General features: G+C 56.5%; 2 long non-coding RNA genes across 2 annotated transcripts in view; both read left to right on the top strand.

Moving 5' to 3' along the window:
• LOC112544256 (uncharacterized) overlaps positions 1-23,647 on the top strand; it is an 84,434-nt gene that overhangs the window by 54,294 nt on the left and 6,493 nt on the right. The gene's annotated exons all lie outside the window — the stretch shown is intronic.
• On the top strand, positions 12,602-15,410 carry LOC142818561 (uncharacterized). The gene is made up of 2 exons (XR_012896078.1): positions 12,602-12,915; positions 14,936-15,410. It is a non-coding gene; the product is annotated as an uncharacterized LOC142818561 (long non-coding RNA).

The following is a 23,647-nucleotide window of genomic DNA, read 5'->3' as shown; positions in this document are numbered from 1 at the left end:
AAGCTCAGGGATGTGAAAATTTCACACCCACTGAGCAATGAAGCTGAGCCAATTTAAGCCCCAGAATAGACACGGCTAGGCCAACAGAAGAATTCTTCCATCCACCTAGCTGCCGCCACTCAGGGGCGGATTGACTATGGTGATGGAAAACCCCTTTCCGTCACTGTGAGAGCAGCGGCGGCCCGTCGCTGGGCCTGGGCAACGTCCGTTGTGGAGCCATGCCATCCTTCAGGTGAGCTAACTGGAGGGGTGTACAGATTTTGGTTATTCCATAATTGCCCGTTAGGGGGTCTCTTTCCCCTTCCTCTGCTGCACCTGATAGAGGCCACTCTTGGCATTGGGATACCGGACTAGACAATCCACTTGTCTTAGCCACACAGGAATTGCCCCATGGGCCCTTTTTAGAACACTTGTCAGAGCTTCAGCGATGCAAACCTCTCCATCCCCGAGCACCAGTGTTCCCTGTAAGCTGGGCGTTTCTGTGGCTGCTCGGGAGAGATTCACATGCCAACCAGCTGATTAGCAGAGCGCCCACAGCTAGGTTTTATTCGCACATGCCCCGGTGCACATACAGTTTTTTCCTCACACAGATGGAAAACATCTGCACATGGATAGAAGAGATTAGCAGGAACATTGTAGACCACTCTCAAGTCCTTTTCTCTCAGCATTCTGTTGTTTTTTCACCGTGAAAATGGGGCTTGCGATGTGGCAGACGCCACGGCTGGGACAAGGGGGCTGTTATGTAACTGATATAATCATTCTGTGTTCTACCAAAAATAACTGAAGTGGTCTGTGTAAGTGGAAACCGAATATGTAAAAGTATTGAAAGCAGCAAGTCCTGGACTACTATGCTACCGTTAGGTTGAAGTAAAGCAGGTTACATCGACCTAACTCTGTAAGGCTATGTCTAGACAGTGGGACTATTTGGGACACTGGAATTATCCTGAAATAGCAATTCTGCATCTTTAAATGCACCTGTTATTTCAAAATAATGGGTACGCTATTCTGGCACCCCTGTGACCCTTGTTCCAGGAGGGTTAAGGGACTTGTCAGAATAGTGCTTTATTTTGAAATTTGCACCAAATTTTGAAATAAGCTATTTCAAAATGACCTCAAAATAAGCTGTGCAGTTTGCATAATTCCGTAGCTTATTTCAAGGTAAGGGTGCTGTACAGACGCACCCTACGTGTCTACACTAAAATGTAGCTCCTGAAGGTGTAACAGAGATCTCCCAAGTCAGCGGTTTGTGCTAATCGCTGCTTCCTGTCGGGAGAACACCCTCACTCAGGGAGTTGTGGCATTCTCAGTCCCAGCCTATTCCTGGAAGTGCAGAGATGCAGCAAAAAAGTATTTTTAAAATGTGCAAAGGAGAATTGCCAGCTCCAGTGTGTCTAAGGATCAAGAGGCAAAGCTGCTGTTTGTGCCCCAGCCCTGGCAGCATAGGAAGCCAAAGAGCTGGAGTCCCGCCACTTTGTAGAACTACAAACTGTGGTTTGTAACCTCTCATTTAAATCAGCTTCTGTCCCTGATGACTGGAGGACAGTACTTGGCGTCATTGTGAATAGTTATCTGAAAACATCCACTCAATATGCAACAGCAGCCAACAGATTGTTGGGAATCAGCAAGAAGGGGGATACATAATAAGACAGGAAATGTCACATTGCCTCTATACAAATCCATGGGACGCCCACATCTTGAATATTGCGTACAGCTGTGGTTGCCTCAGCTCAGAAAATATATCTTGGAATTGGAAAATGTTCAAAAAAGGGCAACAAAAATGATCAGGGGTTTGAAACAGCTGCTGTATGAGGAGAGATTTGAAAGACTGGGATTTTGTAGTTTGGAAAAGAGATGGCTCTGGGGGGAATATGACAGGCCTATAAAATGACTGGTGTAGAGAAAGTAAATAAGGAAGTGTTATTTACTCCTTCTCATAACACAAGAACTAGGGGTCACCCAATGAAATTAATAGGCAGCAACAGAGCACAGTCAACCTGTGGAACTCCTTGCCAGAGGATAATGTTAAAGCCAAGACTATAAAAAGGTTAAAAAAAAGAACTCGGTGCATTCATGGAGGTTAGGTCCATCAGTGGCTATTAGCCAGGATGGGTGGACATGGTGTCCTTAGCCTCTGTTTGGGAATGGGAATGGGTGATGGGGTGGATCAAGTGAAAAGTCCCTGTTCTGTTCATCCCCTCAGAGGCACCAGGCACTGGCCACTGTGAGCAGACAGGACCCTGGGCTGGATGGACCTTTGGTCTGACCCAGCTTGGCTGTTCTTATCTTCTTAAATTGTTGCTACTTTGGCGGTGGCTGTTTGAAGTTGAACAGGACAGGAGGAAGCCGGGCCTGTTCCCGACCCAGCAAACTGTGGGACTGTCAGCCGAAATGGTCAGGGCAGTGTGTGCGTGTGTGTTACACCCAAGTCTTCAACTGCTGAGACGCAAAGTCTCATTGCAGTGGGCAGCCTAGGAGGCTGGAGGGTGCCCCGAAAAATAGTTTAACGTCTGTGACTTTACTGCTAGGACCGGGGTTCCGTCGCAGAGGGCAGCCAACAGGCTCTCAGACGCCCCGAGTTTATAGAAAGAGCTCAGATTTTAGCTGCTAGGATACAGAAATCCCTTCGCAGCGGGCAGCCTGGGGAGGCTGAGAGGTGCCCCAACGGATCTGTCCCCTGGAAGTGACACGATCCAAAACGCCCAAGCTCTTCCTATACCTGTCCCTTTTGACCGGCTGAAGTTCTTTTGTTTGTGTTCGGTTCGGGTACAGCAGCACGGGTTCAAGTCAGAAGCTTGACATGCACTGGCTTATTTATAGGAGAAAGGAAGAGAAAAGAAATAAAGAAACTTGGTTCAGTATATATATATATATTTATAAGTGAATGAGGGCACCCCACTTATTCCCAAAGTTTATAGCTAAATCACCTTACCAAAGGCAGTTTACAATAGAAACGAAGCAGCTTGACTTAAGAAAACTATAATAAAGTAACTAAACTTACAACAGAGTGACAATTAAAGTGTACACATAAAGAAAACACATTGCACAATTGTACAATTCTCACCCCTGCGTTCCAGACTTGGCGTGGCCAGCGTCTTTCTCTCAATCCCTCGGGAAGAAGTAGGGCGAGGTTGGGCGTCCCACGGACCTCGGGAGACAATCGATACCCGCCAGCAGGTATAGGTGATTGGAGCTCAAAGGGGGTGGGCTACTAAACCCCTCTTTATACCCCTTTGAATGCCAAGTTTCCCACAAAGGGTGCAAAGCATAATTCACACCTGGGAAAATGCAGACAATGGGCACCTCTGGTATGTGATGGGCGAAGATTCCTCTCCTGAGACAGTGCAGGAGTGTCAATTACTGATAGTAGCCATCAGGGCGACGGGAGGCCTCCCAGTCGTCAGCTAGCCCATTTACTGTCTGGTTTCTGTTTATGGTAGAGTCAGGGACAGGCACCACACCTGCGTTCCCAGGGCATCAAAGGCTGATTGCCTTTCTCTTGCTCTCTGGGGGGGGGGACGGACAAGATGGGGTTCGTGTCTGGCTACAGGGACCCACATTCCCCTTCCGCTTGGGTGCTCTCCCCACTACTGGCTGCCAGCTGGTTTTCAGTGTCCTTCAGACCGACACTTGGCCACGAAGCTGTGATGTGAAGGGGCGTGACTGTGCAACACAGTGTGCACGTGGGCCTGTGCTGCCCAGCACCACACATTCCCACAGAAAGGGGCAGACACTGCCCCCCTCCTGGAGCTGACAGTATTTGCCATTCCCAGGAGAGGTGCTCAGCAGGCTGGCCCGAAGCAAACCCCTCGCTCTCCAAGAGAGGGAGTTGTGACGAGCAGGGCCAAACACAGAGGGATGCCTGGGGGCCCTCGGCTGCAGGTCTTGTAAACTAGGAGAGGTGCTAAAGATTTTTCTGGGGGGTCTAAATTGGCCCTTTGGGGTTTGATAGTGCCCTTTACTTGGAGGTGGGCGAGCCCTTCTCAGTGCACTGCACCCTACTAGTGCTGCCTCAAGCGTCACAGCCCCTCTTGCGAGGGAGGGTGGTGTTATTTATCTAGGGAGCATGTCATGTTGAAAACCTGTGGTCACCCTCTTTACATCCTCAGGGGGCTTCCTGGTGCTGCTTGCAGGTGCGGGGGCTCGGGAGGGGAGCATGAGAAATGAGCCTCGAAGCACTCAGGTTGCAGCCCGTCCAGAAAAGGGTGGGTGGGCGGGCTGATCTCCTCTGTTTTAGGAGCAGCCTGTTTTCTCTCTCTGGCTTGGGGCTCTTGTGCGCTTATCCGTCTGCAGTCTAAGAAAGCAAGCAGTGTTACAAAGCAGGCTTCCAGCGTGTTCCTGCTAGCCAGCATCTGCCGGGAACACAACAGCCCACTGAGAGATTAAGTGGCTCGTGCGTGGCAGAACCTGGCATCCTGAGCGCCCTTGTTATGCTATAACCACTACACCACAGTGCCTCACCCTGAGACCATACTTCATCCTCTGCAGTTATGAACTGCCCTGGCTTCTTGTAGTTATGAACTGCCCTGGCCGGCCCCTGTAGTGTTCAGGGGAAGAACAGCTGCTGCACTCCCCAGCAAGGCCCGGTCTGGCTCAGCAGGTCAGAGTCACTAGTAGCGGGCAGGAAATAGGGTGTCAGTGTGTCTCTGTAATATGCACTTGTGTCTTTCTCTGCCGAAAAGGACAAGAGCACGGCTGTAGGAGCCACGAAATACCAACCCTCCCATAACGTGTGAGCAGTGGAGCCTGCCTCCAAGTCAGGGAAAACGCAACAAAGCGCCTGGTGCAGCTGCCGAGATATTAAATTGGCTGCTGTCAGGTGGTGTCACTGCTCCGCTAATCCGCCCCCTCCTGCGCTCACTGGAGATTGGATCACACACTCCGCTCTTGGCAGAGGGCCGAGAGAGAATCCCACTCAGTGAAGGTACCCGTCTGCCCTGCCTTGCAGGCATACCCCAACCCCTGGCAGCCTCAGCATGGTATCCCGGACACCTGGGAGCTAGGGCACCACCAGCCTGCATGACCTGCCTGTGACAAAGCAGGAGCTTGAAAGCTGGCTCCCCAAGCCCAAGGTTTGCACCCTAACCCCTGGGCCAGCCCTCTCTGGCAGGGTGCTGGGGCTGGCTGCCCGGCACCCCAAACGAGAGCACACACCCATGCCAGACAGGGGGAGATGGGCACCCCCTGCTCCCTGGGAGCAAATCACTTGCTTCCCTTCCAGCCCCGGGGAAAGGTGGGGGGTGGACAGAATGATCAAGCAGGGGGACAGGGTTAGCAGAGTGTGATTCCTGTACTATTAAAGGGGGGTTGTGCATTGTGTCTGGACTAGAAGGGGTTAATTCTGGCTCTTACCCGGCAGGCCCCACTGTCTCTAGGGGCATGTTCCTCACTCCTGCGGGGCGGGGCGGGACGGGGATGGGACACAGGCCTGCTGACCAAGGCAGTACCAGGGCTACCGTGCCCCCCCGAGCCCTCCCCACATCCACACATGCTCCATGGAGAGAACTGCTCGGTCCTGGCCAGTCGGCCCCAGCACGCCTGGCAGAGAGGGCAGGTGTGCGTGTGCGTGTGCGTGTGCGTGTGCAGCCCAGGCAGCGGGAGAGGGAGGGGGTTCCTGGGGACGCAGGGATGTTAAAATGCAATGAATTGACTAATGAGGTGATTTATTGGCTACTCAGTAGTTGCTAGGGGAAGGCAGCTGACTCAGGCTGGACCTCCCCCCACTGCAGCCCTGCATTTTAAATGGAGGAAGAGCTGGGCTGCCCACCCGCCTGGCTCTTAGTACATTGAAATGGCAGAGCCGCAGGGGGGTGGGTCCCGCACCTGGCGCAAGCCAGGACTGAGCTGGGCTGCCTGCCTGGCCGGAGCAGCCTCTGCCCACAGCGAGCCTGGGTCCACCACGGGCAGAGGCTTCCTGGCAGCATCCTCCACTGACCCATCCCTATGCTGCTGCCTCTGATAGAGGCAGCAACACGCAGGGGTGAGGGCAGGCAGCACTGTGGAGATGTGCTGGGGGAGCCAGCTTTTAAGCCTCCTCCCCCGCCATTGCTGCCTCTGATACAGAGGCAGCGAAGGAGGAAAATGCAAGTGGTTGACTCAACTAAGCGATAAGCCTAGGCTTGCTGGTTAGTTGACTAGTCAACTGCTCGCTTACATCCCTCATGAAAACTGCCCAGGCAGGCATGGGAGGCCCTGTGCAAAGAGGAGCAGTCAGTCCTAGAGCCGGGCCACCCACCCCTTTGTGGTGTGACTGTGGGTTGGGGAGGGCACGCGTGTGCAGTGAGGATGGAGCTCTTCACCAGTCGAACAGGGAACCAGCTGGCTCTACCCTTCCCCCATTCCCACGGGGGGAGGGGGGGTGCTCCTAAAAAACAGGTGTCAACAGGCCAGGCACTGAGATACCCGGAGGATGTGGGGAACATGGCCCCTCACATCCTGCTCATACCCAGGGCTGGCCCCATGGCCCTTACATTTCCTGCTTCTCTGCTAGCCCCTGCTAAGGCTTCCGTGCTCAACACACACAGTGCTGTGGCCAGGAACTCAATCAATACCCCAAAGGGGGAGAGCGTCTCAGAGCTGCCTCGTCCAGCCTGGCATTCAGTCTGCGGAAGAGCCACTAGGCTCCTCGAGAGCAAGGCTGCTGTGGGGAGAGGAGGGGAAACGTTGATCTTTTGGACTGAAATTCCAGCGGGGCTCTTTGGGCCCAGCTCACACTCTTTCCAAGAACGGTTCCACTTCAGCAGGCAAATGAGCCCCTGTTGTCAACCTTCCGAACCAGTCTCTGCCCGCGGGGAAAGGAGAGGAGTGAGCGCGCTAGGGAGCCAATCAGAAAGGGCGGGCCGTACAAAAGACCAAGGCTAGCGATTCACCAGTGACCACCCAGAACGCTAGAGGCCTGTTCTGTTCAGAAATAGTTCGTCCCCAAGGCCTCCATACCTCGTCTCTCTCTCAAATTCCCAAGGGCATGTCAGGCAAAAGGGATCGTTAGATGCTTGCGAGTTCATCTGCTCCTCTGGCGGCCATGCTGCACAACGGCCAGCGTGGTAAACAAACTCAGGCTCCTCCCAGCTCCTGAGAGCGGCCCACCTTTCTGCTGAAACCTCAGCAGCAAAACACACGCACCGCTGCCATTCGCCTGGCGGTCTGGAGGCTGCTGAGTGAACAGCAAGTGTCTCAGACTCAGTACGCACGCCCTGGGTCATGCTCAGAAGGCTCCTCTGCGGCCCGACAGGCCAGAGGCTGGCTTGCCTAAAGAGAGCTCAGATTCATGGCCATTTGAAATGCCTGGCAGAATCAGCCCAGCCCGGATTTCCCCTGGACGGCCACATAAGAATGGGGGTGCCATAATAGAGTGGCTTGGAGGGGGATATAGGGCAAGAGCGGATGAACGTGCAAGCAACGCTAATAGCCTGACCACCACAGAGCAGGCAAAATTAGTAAAACAACAGTGAGCTTGTAGCTGGGACTGCACTTCCCTGGGATTGCGCTTCACAGTTTATTAGCGTCCCAGAAAAGGCTCGATACAGGGGTAGAATTGAATCTAAGCAGCGGAGGTCAACTTCTGCCTCAGCATGAGTGACTGACTTCACTGACCTGCCTGGGTTAATAATGGCAGTGGCTGCTCTGAAACAGTGTCCCGGTGGGATCAGAGGTCCTTTAAGGCTGGTGCCCCATCCTCCATGCCCAGGAATTCATGTGCAGGGGGTAGGCCTGCAAGAGTTCTCAGTGGTGCTCCTGGAACAGGCAGCCAGGGTCAGCACACAGCTGATGTACCCTCCGTCCTGCACAGCCAGGCTCTCGGTTTCCCGCCTGGGTTCGTGTGGGTCCAAAGAACCCCTGGCTGGATGGGGGCTCTATTTTAACATAGTCCCAGCTGGGTTAGGTTGGGGGGAAGGGGAGTACTGCAGTTATGTGATCTAGGATTTCCCGGGACCCTGTGTGGGGTGGGAGCAGGGCGTGCTAGGTAAATTCATGAGGGCAGCAGGCTCTGGCTGGCCCCGCCGCGGTCAACGTTCAGTGAATGGCTGCACTTAGCCTGTCACTGTTCACTCTTGCAGGTGCCTGGGGCAGGCCCAGTACCTGGTAGGAATGCTGAGCCATGCTGCCTGCTCCCTTCCCCAGCTTGAATTGCCCTGCCGCCTCCTCTCCTTTCCCACGGGTGTGAGGCCGCCCTTAGGCATGGGGCTGACATGGAACCCACCTCCTGGCAGCGCTGGGAGCATTTTGTGCCCAACTTCATAGCTCTGGTAACGGGCCCACACTGGAACCCCCCACCCACACGCCCTCCGACGCTGGGCGCAAGATGTGGCACTAGCGCAGAGAGCAGGTGGGGGTCACGCATCCAGCCCAGGAAGTGCTGGGGATTTCCCGTGGCCCTTGGGGCTATTGGATTACAGCGAGGAAGCAGAGGTGCTGTTAATTACAAGAGCCTCTTCTCTGGAGCTGCTGGAGACGCCGAGCTAGAAGGGGTTAACCCAGCACTCCCATCCCTCCTCCTCCTCCCCACACACAACACACTTTCTGAAACGCGCCTCCTCTTGCTCTGCTTTTGCAAAACAGATGTATGGGGTGGGGCGGAGGGGAGGCTCTCCCCCCTCCTCCTCTGGAGCCTGCACTATTGCCCATCATCAGCCTCCGTGGGCAGATAACAAGGGACATAACTTGGCTGCAGCTTTGCTAGGAAGGGGTGTAGAAAGGAGAGGGCACCGGCAGGCACCCTGGGTCCCCCTGCCCATCACTTCTTAGCCCCGCCTGCCCCCTTTCAAGGCTCCTGTCCCTGTGTGTTGGATATTTCTGTTTTTGTTGAGTGTGGGGAAAGGGTCCAGCTGCTGCAGAGCCAGGGAAAGCGGCTGCTTTCCGGAGCTCCTGGCATATCTCTTAGGGAAGGCGCCTGGCGGGGCTGTTTGCAAGCGCTTGTCCTGGGGCTGGTGTAGGATGGGGACCCCTGTGGTGATGGGAGGCAGACGGGCAGCTGTTCCTGGGGCCTGCCTTGTTGCAGGCTGGCCAGAGCCTGCCCCAGAGCTCCCAGCGGGCCACGGGGAAAGACGAGGCTCCGGGTGTGGGTCGGAAGGTGCTTCCCACAAGGGCGACGGGGAGGGAAGAGCCACCCCTCTTGGACTAAAGGGATTTATTCATAGAACGGAGGCTACAGGTTGGACTTGGGTCTCATACTCCTTCATTCACAAAGGTTTGTAAAATATCCTCCCCCTTCGACTGCAGCGCCAGCGCCAATCCAGCCACGCTGCACCCGGGAATCACTGGCCCTGCAAGCTCACACTCCTGCCCCTGCCATCTGCCTCAACATCTTCGCACTGCCCCTTCCTCCGGGGCCCCTCAGCTTCCCTGCTGCTGCCTCCCCGGGGCCTCCCCTCCCTGCCGGGTGGCCTGCGATCCCTACGAGCTGCAGTGATCAGCCATGGCTCAGGCAGCGGCCCAGGGAGACGTCCGGCGTGAAGCACAGACACGCTGACCCTGGCAGGCCCCACTCTGCAGCGAAGGGCAGGCCGACCTGGATCTTCTCCGGCTGTGCTGCGCATCTGAGGGAGGGCACGTCCCTGCCCTGCCCTTCCTGCTCGCTGTGCCCAGCCATGCTGCTCAAGGAGGGTCGGCCAGGCAGGCACCGGCTCCTTCTCTCCACGCTAAGCCATGCTCCCTGCCACTTTCGTGCTTCTCCCCCTCCCGCCCGCATCAGAGGTCTCCCTCTCCGGTCAGCCCTTTGGGGTTCACTGTCCCCCAGCACACTGCTCCGCCCCGTCTCCACGAAACACTGACATGGAGGCCGCTGGTCCCGAAAGCTTCCCAGGACCTCCCCACGCTGTGCATCTTCCTTCAGAAAATCCCCGGTGTGGGCACTGGCAGGGCTCTTGGAGTGAGGGGCAGGCCAATCCAAGCATTTCCAGTCTTTTTCTGCCCCCCCCAGAGACACAGGTCCCTTGTTCCCTTGCCGTGCCAGCTCTCCAGTGCCACTCCGTGGTCTCCGGGCGAGACGAAGCTGCTCTTGGATGTGCCGGGTGTGGACGCGGAGACGGGTCGCTCCGGGATCTCTGGTGCCCTTTAAAGCCAGTCCCAGCCGCGCTCCCTGAGAGTATTGCTTTTTGAAAGCAGCTTGTCTGGACAGCTCCTTGGGGTATCCAAGCCTGCCGGGCCGCCAGCAGCACCTCCCTGCTTGTGACCCTCCGTGGTCCGGACCAGGCCCTGGCTCCGTTCCATCAGCAAGTACTGGCAGGCTGGAGCCAGGCTCGCACGGGCTGGTGTGGCCCACAGAGCCCCCTCCTCTGCCACGGGGCACGGGAAGAGGGGAGTTGTCACCAGCCTGGGTCTACCAGTGGGGGTGGTGCATGCGCACCACGCCAGGACCGCTCATAGGGCGCCCTGCTCTAAGGAGAGCGGCTCCTCTCGCTGCCGCTGCCGCTGCCTCTCCCGCTTAGCGCGCCAGCAGATGTAGGCGGCCACCAGCAGCCCCACCCCGAACATCAGGGTGGCCACTGAGACCGCCTTGGCGATGTCCATCTGTGGCCCATTGATGCCGAAGGTGATGCACGTGGCGGCCACGCCGATGACCAGGGAGACGATGCCGAAGGGGAAGATGCAGCGGTACCAGGATTTCTCCGCACCACCCGTGGCCAGAGCCAGCTTGTTGAGCGTGGCTGTGGAGTCCGTGGCCGGGCTCAGAGGCAGCACTGGCTTCCCTCCTTGCAGACAAGTGAGCGAGTTGGACTTGCAGCCCATCATAGCGGCAGGCAGAGCAGAAAGCAGACACAATTCCGGAGGGAAGCAGGGAGGGGAGCCGGGCGCAGGAGGACCCTGCGCCACCCACCGCTGGGCTGCTCTGTCCCTGAAAGGAGACAGGCAGGTCCTGCACACTGCCTTTGTCTGTGCTCAGGACCAGCTCTCCCAGGGCCCCAGCTAGCAGGCGCGCTGCCTGCCTCTGCTTTCTGCCGGGAGCTGGGCTCTTTGGCTGGAGCGCTGCGCGGGGATTGGCAGACGGGAGAGGTGAGATCATGCCAGTGGGAGGGAGCCTGGGCAGGCTCCGAGCCCGTTAACTGTTTCAGGGGCTCTGGCTGGGGGTTTGCCCCGAGCCTCGGCTGGGAGGGCTCTAGGGCATCGTTTGCTGGGCCCTGCGAGGGAGCCTCCGGCCCACCTGCTGCCGGCTGCTTCTGGGGGCAGCACAGTCTGTGGTGCCAGGACAGGCAGGGGGCTGCCTTAGCCCCCCCCGCTGCACCGCTGACCGGGAACCACTCAAGGCCAGCCCCTCCTGCCCCAGACCTGCCCCACCCAAAGCCAGAGCCCCCTCCTGCCCCCAAAGCTCCTCCTCAGCCCACCCCGGAGCCTGCACTCCAGACACATTCTGCTGAGTTGCAGCATCAACAATTTTCATCAACTGGGGCATGAGAAAAAAAGGTTGAAACCGCCTGGGTTGGGGCTAGTGCCCCCTTCTCCCTTTCCCTCCTGCCCCGGCCAGCAGTCCCCACCCCCGTGCTGCAGTAGCAAAAGCTGTGCTCTCCCACGCTGCACCTCCAGGTAGGCTGATGTGGGACCAGGCGCCAGGGATTCAGGGCGGAGCTCGTCCATCTCACAGCCTGGCCTGGGCACGTGCAGCACCTTGCGCCTCAGGCTCTGGCTGGCACTCCCGGCTGCTCCCACAATACAAACGAATCAGTGGGGATGGTTTGGAGCACCCCGGCCGAGCCGGGAGTGGTGGGATCCAGCCCGCAGCGTGGGGGGCTGTGGGTCAGGGTTCGGGCGCCCTGGCCGAGCCGGGAGGGGTGGGATCCAGCCTGCAGCGTGGGGGGCTGTGGGTCAGGGTTCGGGCGCCCTGGCCGAGCTGGGAGGGGTGGGATCCAGCCTGCAGCGTAGGGGGCTGTGGGTCAGGGTTCGGGCGCCCTGGCCGAGCTGGGAGGGGTGGGATCCATCCCACAGTGTGGGGGGCTATGGGTCAGGGTTCGGGCGCCCTGGCCGAGCTGGGAGGGGTGAGATCCAGCCTGCAGCGTGGGGGGCTGTGGGTCAGGGTACGGGTGCCCTGGCCGAGCCGGGAGGGATCCAGCCCGCAGCATGGGGGGCTGTGGGTCAGGGTTCAGGTGCCCTGGCCGAGCTGGGAGGAGTAGGATCCAGCCTGCAGCGTGGGGGGGCTGTGGATCAGGGTTTGGGCGCCCTGGCCGAGCTGGGAGGGGTGGGATCCAGCCCGCAGCGTGGGGGGCTATGGGTCAGGGTTCGGGCACCCTGGCCGAGCTGCAGGTGGGGAAATCAGGGTGCCAGGGCAGCAGCGAGGTGCCCCTGCAGAGCAACACACTGGCAACTTGCCACACATCCGCCCGCAGCGTCTCTGGACTGATGCTCCGAGTCTCCCTTTCTTGAGTAAAAGGCTATTCCTTTCAGTGCAACCCGCACACCAAGGATCCCAGCTCCCTGACAGCGTGAGGGCACTGGGCCCCAACCTGCCGGCAACAGGCGCTGCATGTGGGGCTGGGGAACGCGCAGTATGTGAGGGGTGCCAGGAGAAGGGCTGCGGAGAAGGGGGTGAGAGCGGGGGGGGGGAGGGACACGTGGAAGAGAAGACGGGAGGGAGGGCGGGAGACTGGTGGAGCGTGACACAGAGCGGTGGAGAGACACAACAAGCAGAAACCTTTGTACGCAGCTTGGCACCGGGCAGCGGCACCGGGAGCCAAGGACGGAGTTCCTTTCCGGAGACCCTTCTGCATTCCTGCCGTGTTTCCAGTGCTTCGCGGCTCTCACCAGGCTGGGATCGTCTCTGCACACAAGGCCTCTTGCCCTCGTTCTGAGGAGCGCTGCCCGAAGCTGTCCTCACTCGCTGGCCATTTCCCTTCCCTCCAGCGGGCTTACCTCCCGCTCTCTCCTAAGCACCCGCTTGCTCTGGCGCCTGGTGTCCCGGGAAGGAGCCGACGGAGAGACAGGCGCAAGGTGGGAGTTTCGTTCAGGCTCCAGCTCAGAACTTCTGCACAGTTCACGGGCTCAGCTCCAGTCAGGAGCCCGCGTCAGAGGGAGTGGGAGGTCGCGCAAGGGGAGAGCGAACAGAGCCATGGGGGCTGGAGCTGGAGGCGACGAAAGGACGGGGTTAGAGAAGGGGAGGGAGGCAGAGGGGGAACCAGGAGAAGTGGGAAGGCATGCTGGGGGAGGAAGGATGGTGCAGTGGTTAGTGCACTAGCCTAGGACGTGGGATCTTGGCTCCATTATCTGCTCTGCCTCTTCTGAGCTGGCAGGCCAAGCTGCTCCTACTGCCTAGGGCAGGGCCTCTGCTTTGCTCCCCTGCAAGGGATTTAGCCTCTTCCCTGCCTGACTCCATATGGCGCCCGGAGTGATCACTGTGGTGTCCCTGGCACTGGAGCCAGGCCCAGAGGCAAAGGGCATGAGTTCATTTCGGAGCCACTGAGCCGTCCTGCCCCAACAGCCACGCAGCAGAGCGAGGCCAGGAGGTGGGACCTGCGAGGCAAGGGAGCCACAGCTGGGAGCGAGGGGGCTGGAACTGGGATCTTCCGTGTGCTCGTATTTGCTACAGAGCCAGGTGCATGCGCTAAGGGACTGTTAGTCTGGTCCCCTGGGAGCAACCACACTGCAGACAGCTGAGTGACTGGGCAGAGCGCTCCCGTCCTGGCCTGCCTTCCCAGCCACAGACGCACTGGCTTCCCATTCCTTCCTGGCCCCCGACGTCCCCTGGCCAGAGCACTCCAGGATCCAGAGGAGGAAAGGTCGCTTAAAGCGGAGCACAGCTCCTCTGGCCGGGATACTGCGGGCCCAGGTCACTGCACCAGGAACTGTGGAGCTGCTGTAAGAGCTTGGATCCCCTCTGAGCAGGTTCCTGCGGGGCAGGGCCGATTCAGGGCCGTCAAGCCATGTCATGTTTAAGAGACCCCAGCGCACTGCCCAAGCGCGTGTCATTCTAGCAGAGCCAACAGTGAAACTGGAAACACTATGGCTGTGTCTACACTGGCCACTTATTCCGGAAAATCAGCCGCTTTTCCGGAATAACTTGCCAGCTGTCTACACTGGCCCCTTGAATTTCCGGAAAAGCACTGATGATCTACTGTAAAATCATCAGTGCTTTTCCGGAAAAACTATGCTGCTCCCGTTTGGGCAAAAGTCCTTTTCCGGAAAACTATTCCGGAAAAGGGCCAGTGCGGACAGCACAGGTTTCTTTTCCGCAAAAAAGCCCCGATCGTGAAAATGACAGTCGGGGCTTTTTTGCGGAAAAGCACGTCTACATTGGCACGGATGCTTTTCCGGAAAAAGTGCTACTGCCAATGTAGACGCGCTTTTTCCGGAAATACTTATAACGGAAAACTGTTTCGTTTTAAGCATTTCCGGAAAAGGGTGCCAGTGTATACGTAGCCTACAGGTTTCCATGGTCGCCTGTGCAGGTATGCAGACGAGGGGGCAACCAAAAACTAGTGATTGTTTTTTGCCACTCATAATCTGAGGCCCTGACATGTAGCTAACTTAGCCTGTGTGTCAATCCAGCCCTGTGTGCAGGGCGTTGGAACAATCAGAGACAACGGCCTGTCCTGAGAACCCACCCAAGGTTTGCAGCGAGTGCTGGGCACGCAGGGGCAGGGCTCTCGGGGCTTGGCCCTTTGCAGCCAGCACCCTCATCATTTCCCTCTGCGTAAAATGGCAGAAGCCCCCTCTCCCATCCGAACGGTGGCACCGAACACCCGCTCAGCATGGGTGTAAAGGCCACTGCAAAGCACTCGTCAGCAGAGACAGGCTGGAGTTCTCTTGTCTGTTACAGAGCCTCTGTGCTTTCATGTAAAGCGCCCCCAGCGCCCAGGATCGGTGGGGCTTTGGTGTTTAATTGCAAAGCAGAGCTTCCTGTCTGGGACAGGGACTGCTCCAAGCTCAGACTGGCCCTATTCTTTGTACCTGCAATTCCACAACTTTGTAACAAGCAAGGCAAATAAACCCTCTCTCCTGTTGTCCTCTACAGAGTTACAAAGGCTCCTTGGACTCCCTCAAAGCAAAGGAGCTACTGGAAGAATTTACTTCTAGGTGAGTCTCTTTGTAAGCGTCCCCAGGGGCAGGGGATGTTGAGCTAAACTTGGATGGCCATTATTAGCCCCAAAAAGGAGCTCACCTCATGGTCACATGCTGAAACTCAGTAGGGAATCGTCCCTGGATCTAACTCCAGTAGGTTTGTGCCGTACGAACAAGCAGCAGCCAGATCTGTGCAGGCTGGAACCCTGGTGTGGAGACTCTGCTGGGACTCCTGAAGTGAATCCTGCTGGAGCAATCACACGTACGGGGTGGAGTCTCTCTGGAACCGAAAGGACTGTTTGGGGTTCATTCTCTTGGTTGTCCAGTGAAGAAAAAGGCAGCAAAACAGATAAGTCGATGCATGTTTTCAATAGGGAGGGCTGGTAGCCCTGCCAATAATTAAAGCTGCCTGACACTTCCCATTATAATACCATTTTAAATTGTTTAGAAGTTTGCCAACCTTCAGCTATTTGAGCTGCAATTTTCCTCACCAGACACCTGCCTTCGATTGACATTTTCTGGGAAATGTTAACCAAGCTGATTTTGCTATTTCTGAGACACAGGCTAGGGGAAAATACCTTGTCCAAGTTAACAAATTCTGGCAGCCTTTTAATTGGATGGCTCAGGGTCCCTAAGTGGTGGCAGAGCCCCCGTGGGAAGGGGGGGGCAGGGTAAACGTTACCAGGGCTGGAGGCCAGGCTACAAAGTGTAGCATGAGTGTGGGAGGGGCCTGAAAAAATTACACTTGGTCCCTGTGTGTTGGAGCAGGCCTTTGTGACTAGGATGTGCCTTGTACCAAGCCCATGAAAACCTGCCCATGCCACATGTCTGTGCAGGCCTGCTGTCAGGGAGGGGGCAGTGGTCCTAGGGTCTGGCGATTCAAAGAGGTCTGGGGCTCCTAGTTGCCACCGTTGCTACTGCAGCAGTGGTGGCGGCTGAAGCCCCGGCCCTTTAGATTGCCACCGGAGCACTGCATCTCTGAGGGCTTGGGAGGCGCTGGGGTGTATTCTGGGAGGCGGAGCGTGCTGGCTTCTCCAGCCCCGCCCCTTCTTCCCAAGCCCCACCTCTTCCAGTCGCACTGACAGCACAGTGAGCCAAGGGCGCAGCAGAGACTTAAGGCACCAGACGTTGGAGACATGCAATGGATCGAATTGGGCTCTGTTCCTGGTTGGGATGAACCTGGCCCTTGTATAGTGGAGGGTTTCTCCAGTCCCATCCAAGGAACCAGGGATCTTGCACCCCCTCTACGTTCAGCCACCAAACAGACTGACTGGTGTGGATCTTGCCAGCTCTTACAACTCGACCATGAGTCTCAGGACGTGGGATGTTTCTTTAACGCCCCAGCTTGTGGGACTCTCAGTTTTTGTTCTTTTTAATTGTACATTTCTAGCCCTCGGGATTGCAGAGAAAAGCTTCAAACTGCAAACCAGGAGGCAAAATGAGCCCATTCATTATTTTGGATCCAACCCTCTGACTTTCTTTGTGCCTTTTGAAGTCTCCGGGTTGGCAGGACACATTGTGATCAGGTGGTTTTATTATAGCAACCTCATAAACATCCTGTGATGGCGTAAGGGACCACCGGCTACTTTGTTAACAGCTGTGGAGTTTTAACCCCCTGCTGCGTAAGGCTCCCCCGTGGCCCTTTTCCAAGCCAGGACAGAGTAACCGCAGCGGCCTGGGCGATATTTCCTCTCTGGCAGGGACTGTGTGTCCCTGCGTAATGGGATCCAGAGCAGGGCATCGCGCTGGCTCTGGCCCAGGCTGGCAGTGACCAGCAGCTGTGAGAGGGGAGCTGCTTGGGGCCCCGGTGAAATGAGTTGATTGTTCCCAGCCCAGTTCTAGTGGACAGCTGTCGACATCCCCCCGTGACCACTGCCCATGTGCAGAGAGACAGAATAGTCTGGGTCTGGAGTGCGAGCTCCCAAGCGAGGCTGTCCCAGGTCATTGTGGAGCAGGGTGACTGCGCACCGTGTGGGTGGACAGGGAACTGACAGCCTCTGTGTGTCTCTGGGCAAGGGGGCCCTTGGCTCCCTGCTCCTGGAAGGGGTGGGACAGAAGAGGGGGAGCCGGGGGCAGCCAGCCCTGCTGCACCACTTGGAGTGCACCATGCCCCTTCTCCAGCCCTAAGAGCTGCCTGGAGCACACCATCTAGCACTCCAGCGGCAATTTAAAGGGCCCAGGGCACGGGTTGCTGCCAGTGGTAGCAGCTGAGAGCCCCAGGGCAGCTGGCCTCTTTGCCCCCTGTCAGTGGGCCTGCCTGCAGGGGCAGGAGATGAAGACCTCAGCTGGCCCCTGACAGCAGGTCAGCAAGGGGGCCTTGGGTGGGCTGCAGGGGGGACTCGGGCTGGCCTGGTGTGGGGGGGGATGCGGTGTCATTCATGTTCCCTTTGGGAAAATAGGGTCTCCCTCCCTAGTTGGACCACGCAGATGGGGCGGTGTGGGGGGAGCTTGCACTACCCCCGCCCTGCCCAATGTAGCTGCTCAGCAAATAAACAAAGCCACAGTCTGCCAGGCAGGCGCCTTCCAGCAGCAGCAGCAGCTAGTCCCTCTCCTGCTCTCTCGCTGCCTGGCAAGGGCCTGTGCGCTGTGCTGGCTGATCCCTGGCCCGGCTCACTGCGGTTCCGGTGCTCTGCTCAGGTCTCTGTGGGGCTGGGTACCAGTGCCAGGGCGAGCTCTGGGTGTAGAACGCCCTGACGGTGATTGCTTGCTGAATATGAAACCCCCTTCGGCTCAGTCTGCAGAGGGACACAGGGCCAGGAGCAGCCCTGCTAAAACCATCAGTGTTCATGACGCCACAGAGGGGAAACATCCTGGCCTAAGTGGGGCCATTCAAGCCAGGGGAGGGAAATCGCAGGCGCGCCATGTCCCTGGACAGACGCCCAGCTGGAAATGCATGAGGCGCACTGCAGGGAGATGGAGCTGAAGAGGGGCTGGGTGCTGTGTACCGACTCCTACCCACGCGACCTGCCCCAGCACTGTGTGAGAAGCAAGCAAGCAGCTGGGATGCCCCCACCGTGTTAAGAGGACGGATCCCTTTCGCTCTATGGGCCTGATCCAACACCCACTGAAATGGCTGGGTTTCACCGGGCCCTGTGAGGGCAAGCACAGAGCGAGCGGGCAGCATGCTGCAAGAAATCCCTCCCACTCCGTCACTTTGCACTACAGCTAGTCCCCACTACAAGCCCCCTCCATTTAACTGGTGAATTTGAACCAAAAAGAAGGAAGGTCTGTGATGTATGTTGCAGCAGCAGCAGCTGCCGCTGCCAGCTGTGCTCCCCCCCCCTCCCCGCCCCCGCATCCTCTCCAGCCACCCACCCACCCATTCCACTCTACAGCACTAACTGGGGGAGAGCGCCCCCTGCTGGATCCATGGAGACATTTCATAGAATCCTAGGACACTAGGACTGGAAGGGCCTCTAGAGGCCATTGAGTCCAGTCCCCTGCCCCCATGGCAGGACCAAGCACCATCCAGACCGTCCCTGACAGGTGTGTGTCCAACCTGCTCTGAAATATCTCCAGGGATGGAGATTCCACAACCTCCCTGGGCATTTATTCCAGTGTTTAACCCCCCTGACAGGTAGGAACTTTTTCCTAGTGTCCAACCTCAACCTCCCTTGCTGCAGTTTAAGCCCATTGCTTCTTGTCCTGTCCTCAGAGGCCAAGGGGAACAACTTTCCTCCCTCCTCCCCATGAGACCCTTTTAGATACTTGAAAACTGCTCTCACGTCCCCTCTCAGTCTTCTCCTTTCCAAACTAAACAAGCCCAGTTCCTTCAGCCTCCCTCCTAGCTCCTGTTCTCTAGACCTTGCATCATTTTTGTTTCATCTTTCCTGAAACGTGGCACCCAGAACTGGACACAACACTTCAATTGGGGCCTACTCAGCGCAGAGCAGAGGGAAGAATGACTTCTCGTGTCTCACTCACAGCAATCCCATGAACGCCGCCTAGAATCACGCTGTGGCCTGGCAGTCCTTGGCGCCGGCGCGATCCTGTGTTTTTATGCAGCAGTGTCCCACTGTTGACACATTGTGTTCTGCTGGATGCAGCACGGCCGGCTCACAGACGAGGAGGTGCCTGGTCAAGGACAGGTCTTTGCATCCACACGCTCAGGGACTCCTGGGCATCTGTGGTGCCAGCAACAGACAGACGCCTGCCGCTGGGCAGCTGAGAGAGGTTCAGCTCTGCACCCTCCATTCTGCAGCTGTGCTAGCTGAGCTCCTCAGCACACAGGGGCTGGGCTCGCCTCCAACGGGTGCCACTGCGGCAGGGAGTCCAACTTGCCAGGGAAATTCTTGCAGGGCTTAAGGTTTATCGAGTGGGCCATGGACCAGCCCCTGCACTTATGAAGAGAATTGCACAGACTCCTAGGAAAGCGGCTGCCAGAACCACAGCTTGGCTAGGTGGAAGGCAGAGTCTCCCTGGGATGCCCCAAGGCTGTTCTGACTCCTCCAGGTAAGGGGGTAACGCTGATGTGAGCTAAAGCTCCATGGGTTTGATCCTAAGGGGATCGGGTCCTTCTGTGTGTGCCGAGGGATCTGCCAGCACACCTAGGTTTGTCCAATACCCCTAACAAGGTCAACGACTTGAGCTCTGTGTCCCAGAGGGAAGGTCTGTGGGGTTGAAGACCTTGTGAGTAATAGCGCCAGCTGACATGATGCTGGCAAATCAGGCTTAAAACCAAGCCAGGTAACCGATTTTAGCTTAGTCCTGGCAGGAGCACAGGACACGGTTTCTCTCTGGAATATCTTCCTCTCTGCAATGGGCTGCGGCCGCCCCTGCGCCCGAGCCTGTCCCAGGGAAACAGACTTTCTTTCCCTCTTTTTGCAGTTCTAGACCTGTTCCTAGGAGCAGCAGGGAATGAGAGAAACACACACTTCTCCCACCTGCATAATACCCTGCTCACACACCAACGAATGACCAATCCTGCACGCCAGGCCTTAGCATTCTGCAAAATCCTGCACCTTTTATGGGTCAATAAACGCACGCCAAGGCTCTAGCCTGGCAGGGGACAGCACAGGCTGCTGGCTGCATGAAGGTGGGAGATCACCCTGCAGCCTCAGCAGTGAGGCGGCACCCAGCCCTGACAGCACCAGGCCTGGGCCTGCCCCAGAAGCACACCAGGGTGTGACATAGTGGGGATTTTGTCCACTCTTGTAGTCCCGTGTTCACTCTGGTTTTGCATTCACTGGTTGCTTTGTTGTGCTGTATGTGATTCTACTGTCCTGTGCTGTTCTGGAGTAACTCTGTGTGTGCCTCAGTTTCCCTGGGCACAGCAGCGCTATCTGTATGAGGGGGAGGCTGTGCATGACTCACTGTGGAAGTGGGACAATCTGGCTGCAGGTCGGGGTAGGGAAGTTACATTTCGATTAATCAGCTAATGGAGTAGTCAATGGAACTTCTATCGACTACTTGATTAGTTGATAACTGGGGTGGGGGGAGCTCTCGAGGGGCTTGTACTACTTTTAAGAGGCAGAGACACAGCGGGAGCCCAGGGTGAGGGGGACTCAAGCAGTCTCCACTTGTGCTGGGTCCCGACTGCTGCGCGTCATAGCAGTGACCCTGCCCCCACAGCTGAGGGCCCATGGGGAAGCAGGGGAGGGTGCTGAGCTTCCTACTGCTGGGGGAGGTTTCTGGGGTGGGGGTCTGACAGTCCCAACCACTCCTTGCAGGAAAAAAGGAAGTCTTATTCTCTCTTGCCTCCAGCCCAGTGGGGACTGGCCACTGATTCCAGCTCAGGGTAGGAGTCATTGGCTGGGTTGCCCCAGCCCTACAGGGATCTACCCCATTGCTGGCTGCTCCACATGCCTGAAACGATGTGTCTGCACAGCTAGGAAATGGTGTGCCCTTCCCTTTGCTTCTCTGGCAAAGCCATTTCTCTGCAGGGAAGCTGAGAAATCTGCCCGGGACATGAATTCTGCACACACGCAGTGGCGTAGAATTCCCCCAGGAGTAATACCTGTGTGCCTATGACACCTGCCATGCAAGGGTGGCCATGTACTTTATAACCATTCATGAAGCCTCAGGACACACCAAGGAGGCAGCAGGAAATGGGCTGTGGGGGCTTGCCCCACGTGGGCCCTCCGCCCACTTCCTCCATGCCCCCCTCTTGCAGCAACCCAGAGCTGTCATTTTAGCAGCCGAAATAGGCTGATGTGCTCCTGGGCCCCCTCCCGCTTCCCACGGAGAGAAGAGTGCAGCTGGGGCTGTGACTCACACCGCAGCAGCTGAGATACGTTCGCTGCCCTTCCCCACCCCCTGACCCGGCTGCCACGGGGATGGGTGGCAGCTCTTCCCATGCCCTCAGGACAGAGAGGACACCCAGTGCCCTCGAGCAGAACAAAAACCACTGCAGCCCCTTTGATTGCCATGCGCAGCCACGTTTTACTGGCACCATTCGGTATTCCAGCAGTCAGAAACGAAGGCCTGAGGCTCATCTCATTTACACGGGTGTGACTTAGAGGTGGCTCCGTTTCAGTCACTGGAGTGATAGCACCACAGGGGTGTGAATGAGCCAGTCCTATGGGGGAGGGGTAGTTTGATCAAAGGGGAGTGCAAGCTGGCTTACAGCTGGCTAGAGAAGAACCGATTTTCACAGCAATGGCAAGACACTTACCTGACAACTGGGCCACCCACCTGCCCGCCCACCCACTGTTAACTCCCTGCTCCAAAGCTGGGATGCACTAGGACTCCCCCGTGAAACATTGTAGAGTTTTTAACGTGGTATCACAGGGCGGGCTGTGCTGCTTTTCCTCCCTGTCTGCCGGCCAGTCGGCAAAACCCACTGAAATGCTACAGCACAACTGTCTGTGTAGCTGAAGACTGAAAACACCATGGCTACGTCTACACTGGCACCCTTTTCCGGAAATGCTTAAAACGGAACAGTTTTCCGTTATAAGTATTTCCGGAAAAAGCGCATCTACATTGGTAGGATGCTTTTCCGGAAAAGCACTTTTTCCGGAAAAACGTCCGTGCCAATGTAGACGCGCTTTTCCGCAAAAAAGCCCCAATCGTCATTTTCGCGATCGGGGCTTTTTTGCGGAAAAGAAATCTGGGCTGTCTACACTGGCCCTTTTCCGGAACAGTTTTCCGGAAAAGGACTTTTGCCCAAACGGGAGCAGCATAGTTTTTCCGGAAAAGCACTGATAATTTTACAGTAGATCGTCAGTGCTTTTCCGGAAAAGCAAGCGGCCAGTGTAGACAGCTGGCGAGTTATTCCGGAAAAGCGGCTGATTTTCCGGAATAAGTGGCCAGTGTAGACACAGCCCATGAGGAAACAGCAGTTGTGTAGGTCCAAGCAAGCACAGGAGAATGTAGCGTGAATATCAGGAAAAATGTTCTGACTGGGCGACTGCTTAGAGACAGCGGAATAACCTCCTAAGAGGAGCAAAAGAGGCTACTTTTTCTAATCAGCTGCCTTCTGTTCGGGTTATTAACCTGAGCCCGCACCTGGGTAGCTTAGTGCTTACACCATGTCAAGCTGGAGAAAGCAGAGAAGAACGGACTGCTAGGCATGGCCCTGGGCTTGTCTTTGGTGGGAGGCACTTGGACGACTGAACAGGCCTTTTCCATGTCTAATGTCTATGATTTAGAAAAGGGGAAGGAAAAATCACCCTAATCAGACAGCAGCAGCAGGAAGTGTGGATGTGAACTAGCAGCTGTGTCACCTTTAGGCCCTCCGACAAAGGCTTCGGAGATGGTGACAAGTTGCTAGGTGACATCCTTTTGCTATTTTCAGCTGTGGCCTCACACTCCAGGCGTGGCTCTCTCAGAGCATCTCAGTGCTGCGTGTCGGCAGCACGGACTTGGCACCTCACAGAAGGAAGGAAATCAGGAGAGCAACCAGGGCCAGACTGCCATGCACTGGGCGAGGCTGCCTGACTCCAGACGTAGTGATGGCCTTTGAAGTAATGGATTCATTCATTATAGGGAAAGGCCATGGCCACTTTCCTGCACTCCCAGGAATTGGAAAAGAACTGTTAGGTCATCCTGTCTGTCTTCCCCAGGCTAAATTAGACCCTGTTGTATATTTCTAATGCCACGGCCAGGCTATGTTAGAAGCTGTCCACTCATTCCCTTAAGAAATGCTCTTGTCTTTTTTTCTGAAGCAAAATGCAGGACAATGTAGCACTTTAAAGACTAACAAGATGGTTTATTAGATGATGAGCTTTCGTGGGCCAGACCCACTTCCTCAGATCAGGTTTTTTGATCTGAGGAAGTGGGTCTGGCCCACGAAAGCTCATCATCTAATAAACCATCTTGTTAGTCTTTAAAGTGCTACATTGCCCTGCATTTTGCTTCAGCTACCCCAGACTAACACGGCTACATTTCTATCACGTCTTTTTTTCTGGTTGTCTGGCAACCCAATATCAGAGCCTACCAGTCACCAAACACTCAATGAAAATAACAGAGAAAGAATGGGGCAAGTGGCAACTGCTCATTTTATTTTCAGTGTTACAAACTCACAATGGAATGAGAATGCAAATGACAAAGCTAATCGGCAGCATTTTGCAGACAGAGCCACATCTGCATCCATTAGAGGGCGAGGGCATCGACAGAACCAGCGTCATCCACTGGGAGCATGCAATTAGTGTGCTGCTGCTGCTTTAGTCGGAAATACCAAGTGATGTGCGGAGTGAACTGGCGTGACTCACGGGAGGGGCATTAT

The sequence above is a fragment of the Pelodiscus sinensis genome, chromosome 16 (assembly GCF_049634645.1).
Source record: "Pelodiscus sinensis isolate JC-2024 chromosome 16, ASM4963464v1, whole genome shotgun sequence".
Taxonomy (NCBI): Eukaryota; Metazoa; Chordata; order Testudines; family Trionychidae; genus Pelodiscus; species Pelodiscus sinensis.
The sequence above is the reverse complement of the archived record's forward strand: the minus strand, read 5'-3'. Positions and strand labels throughout refer to the sequence as shown.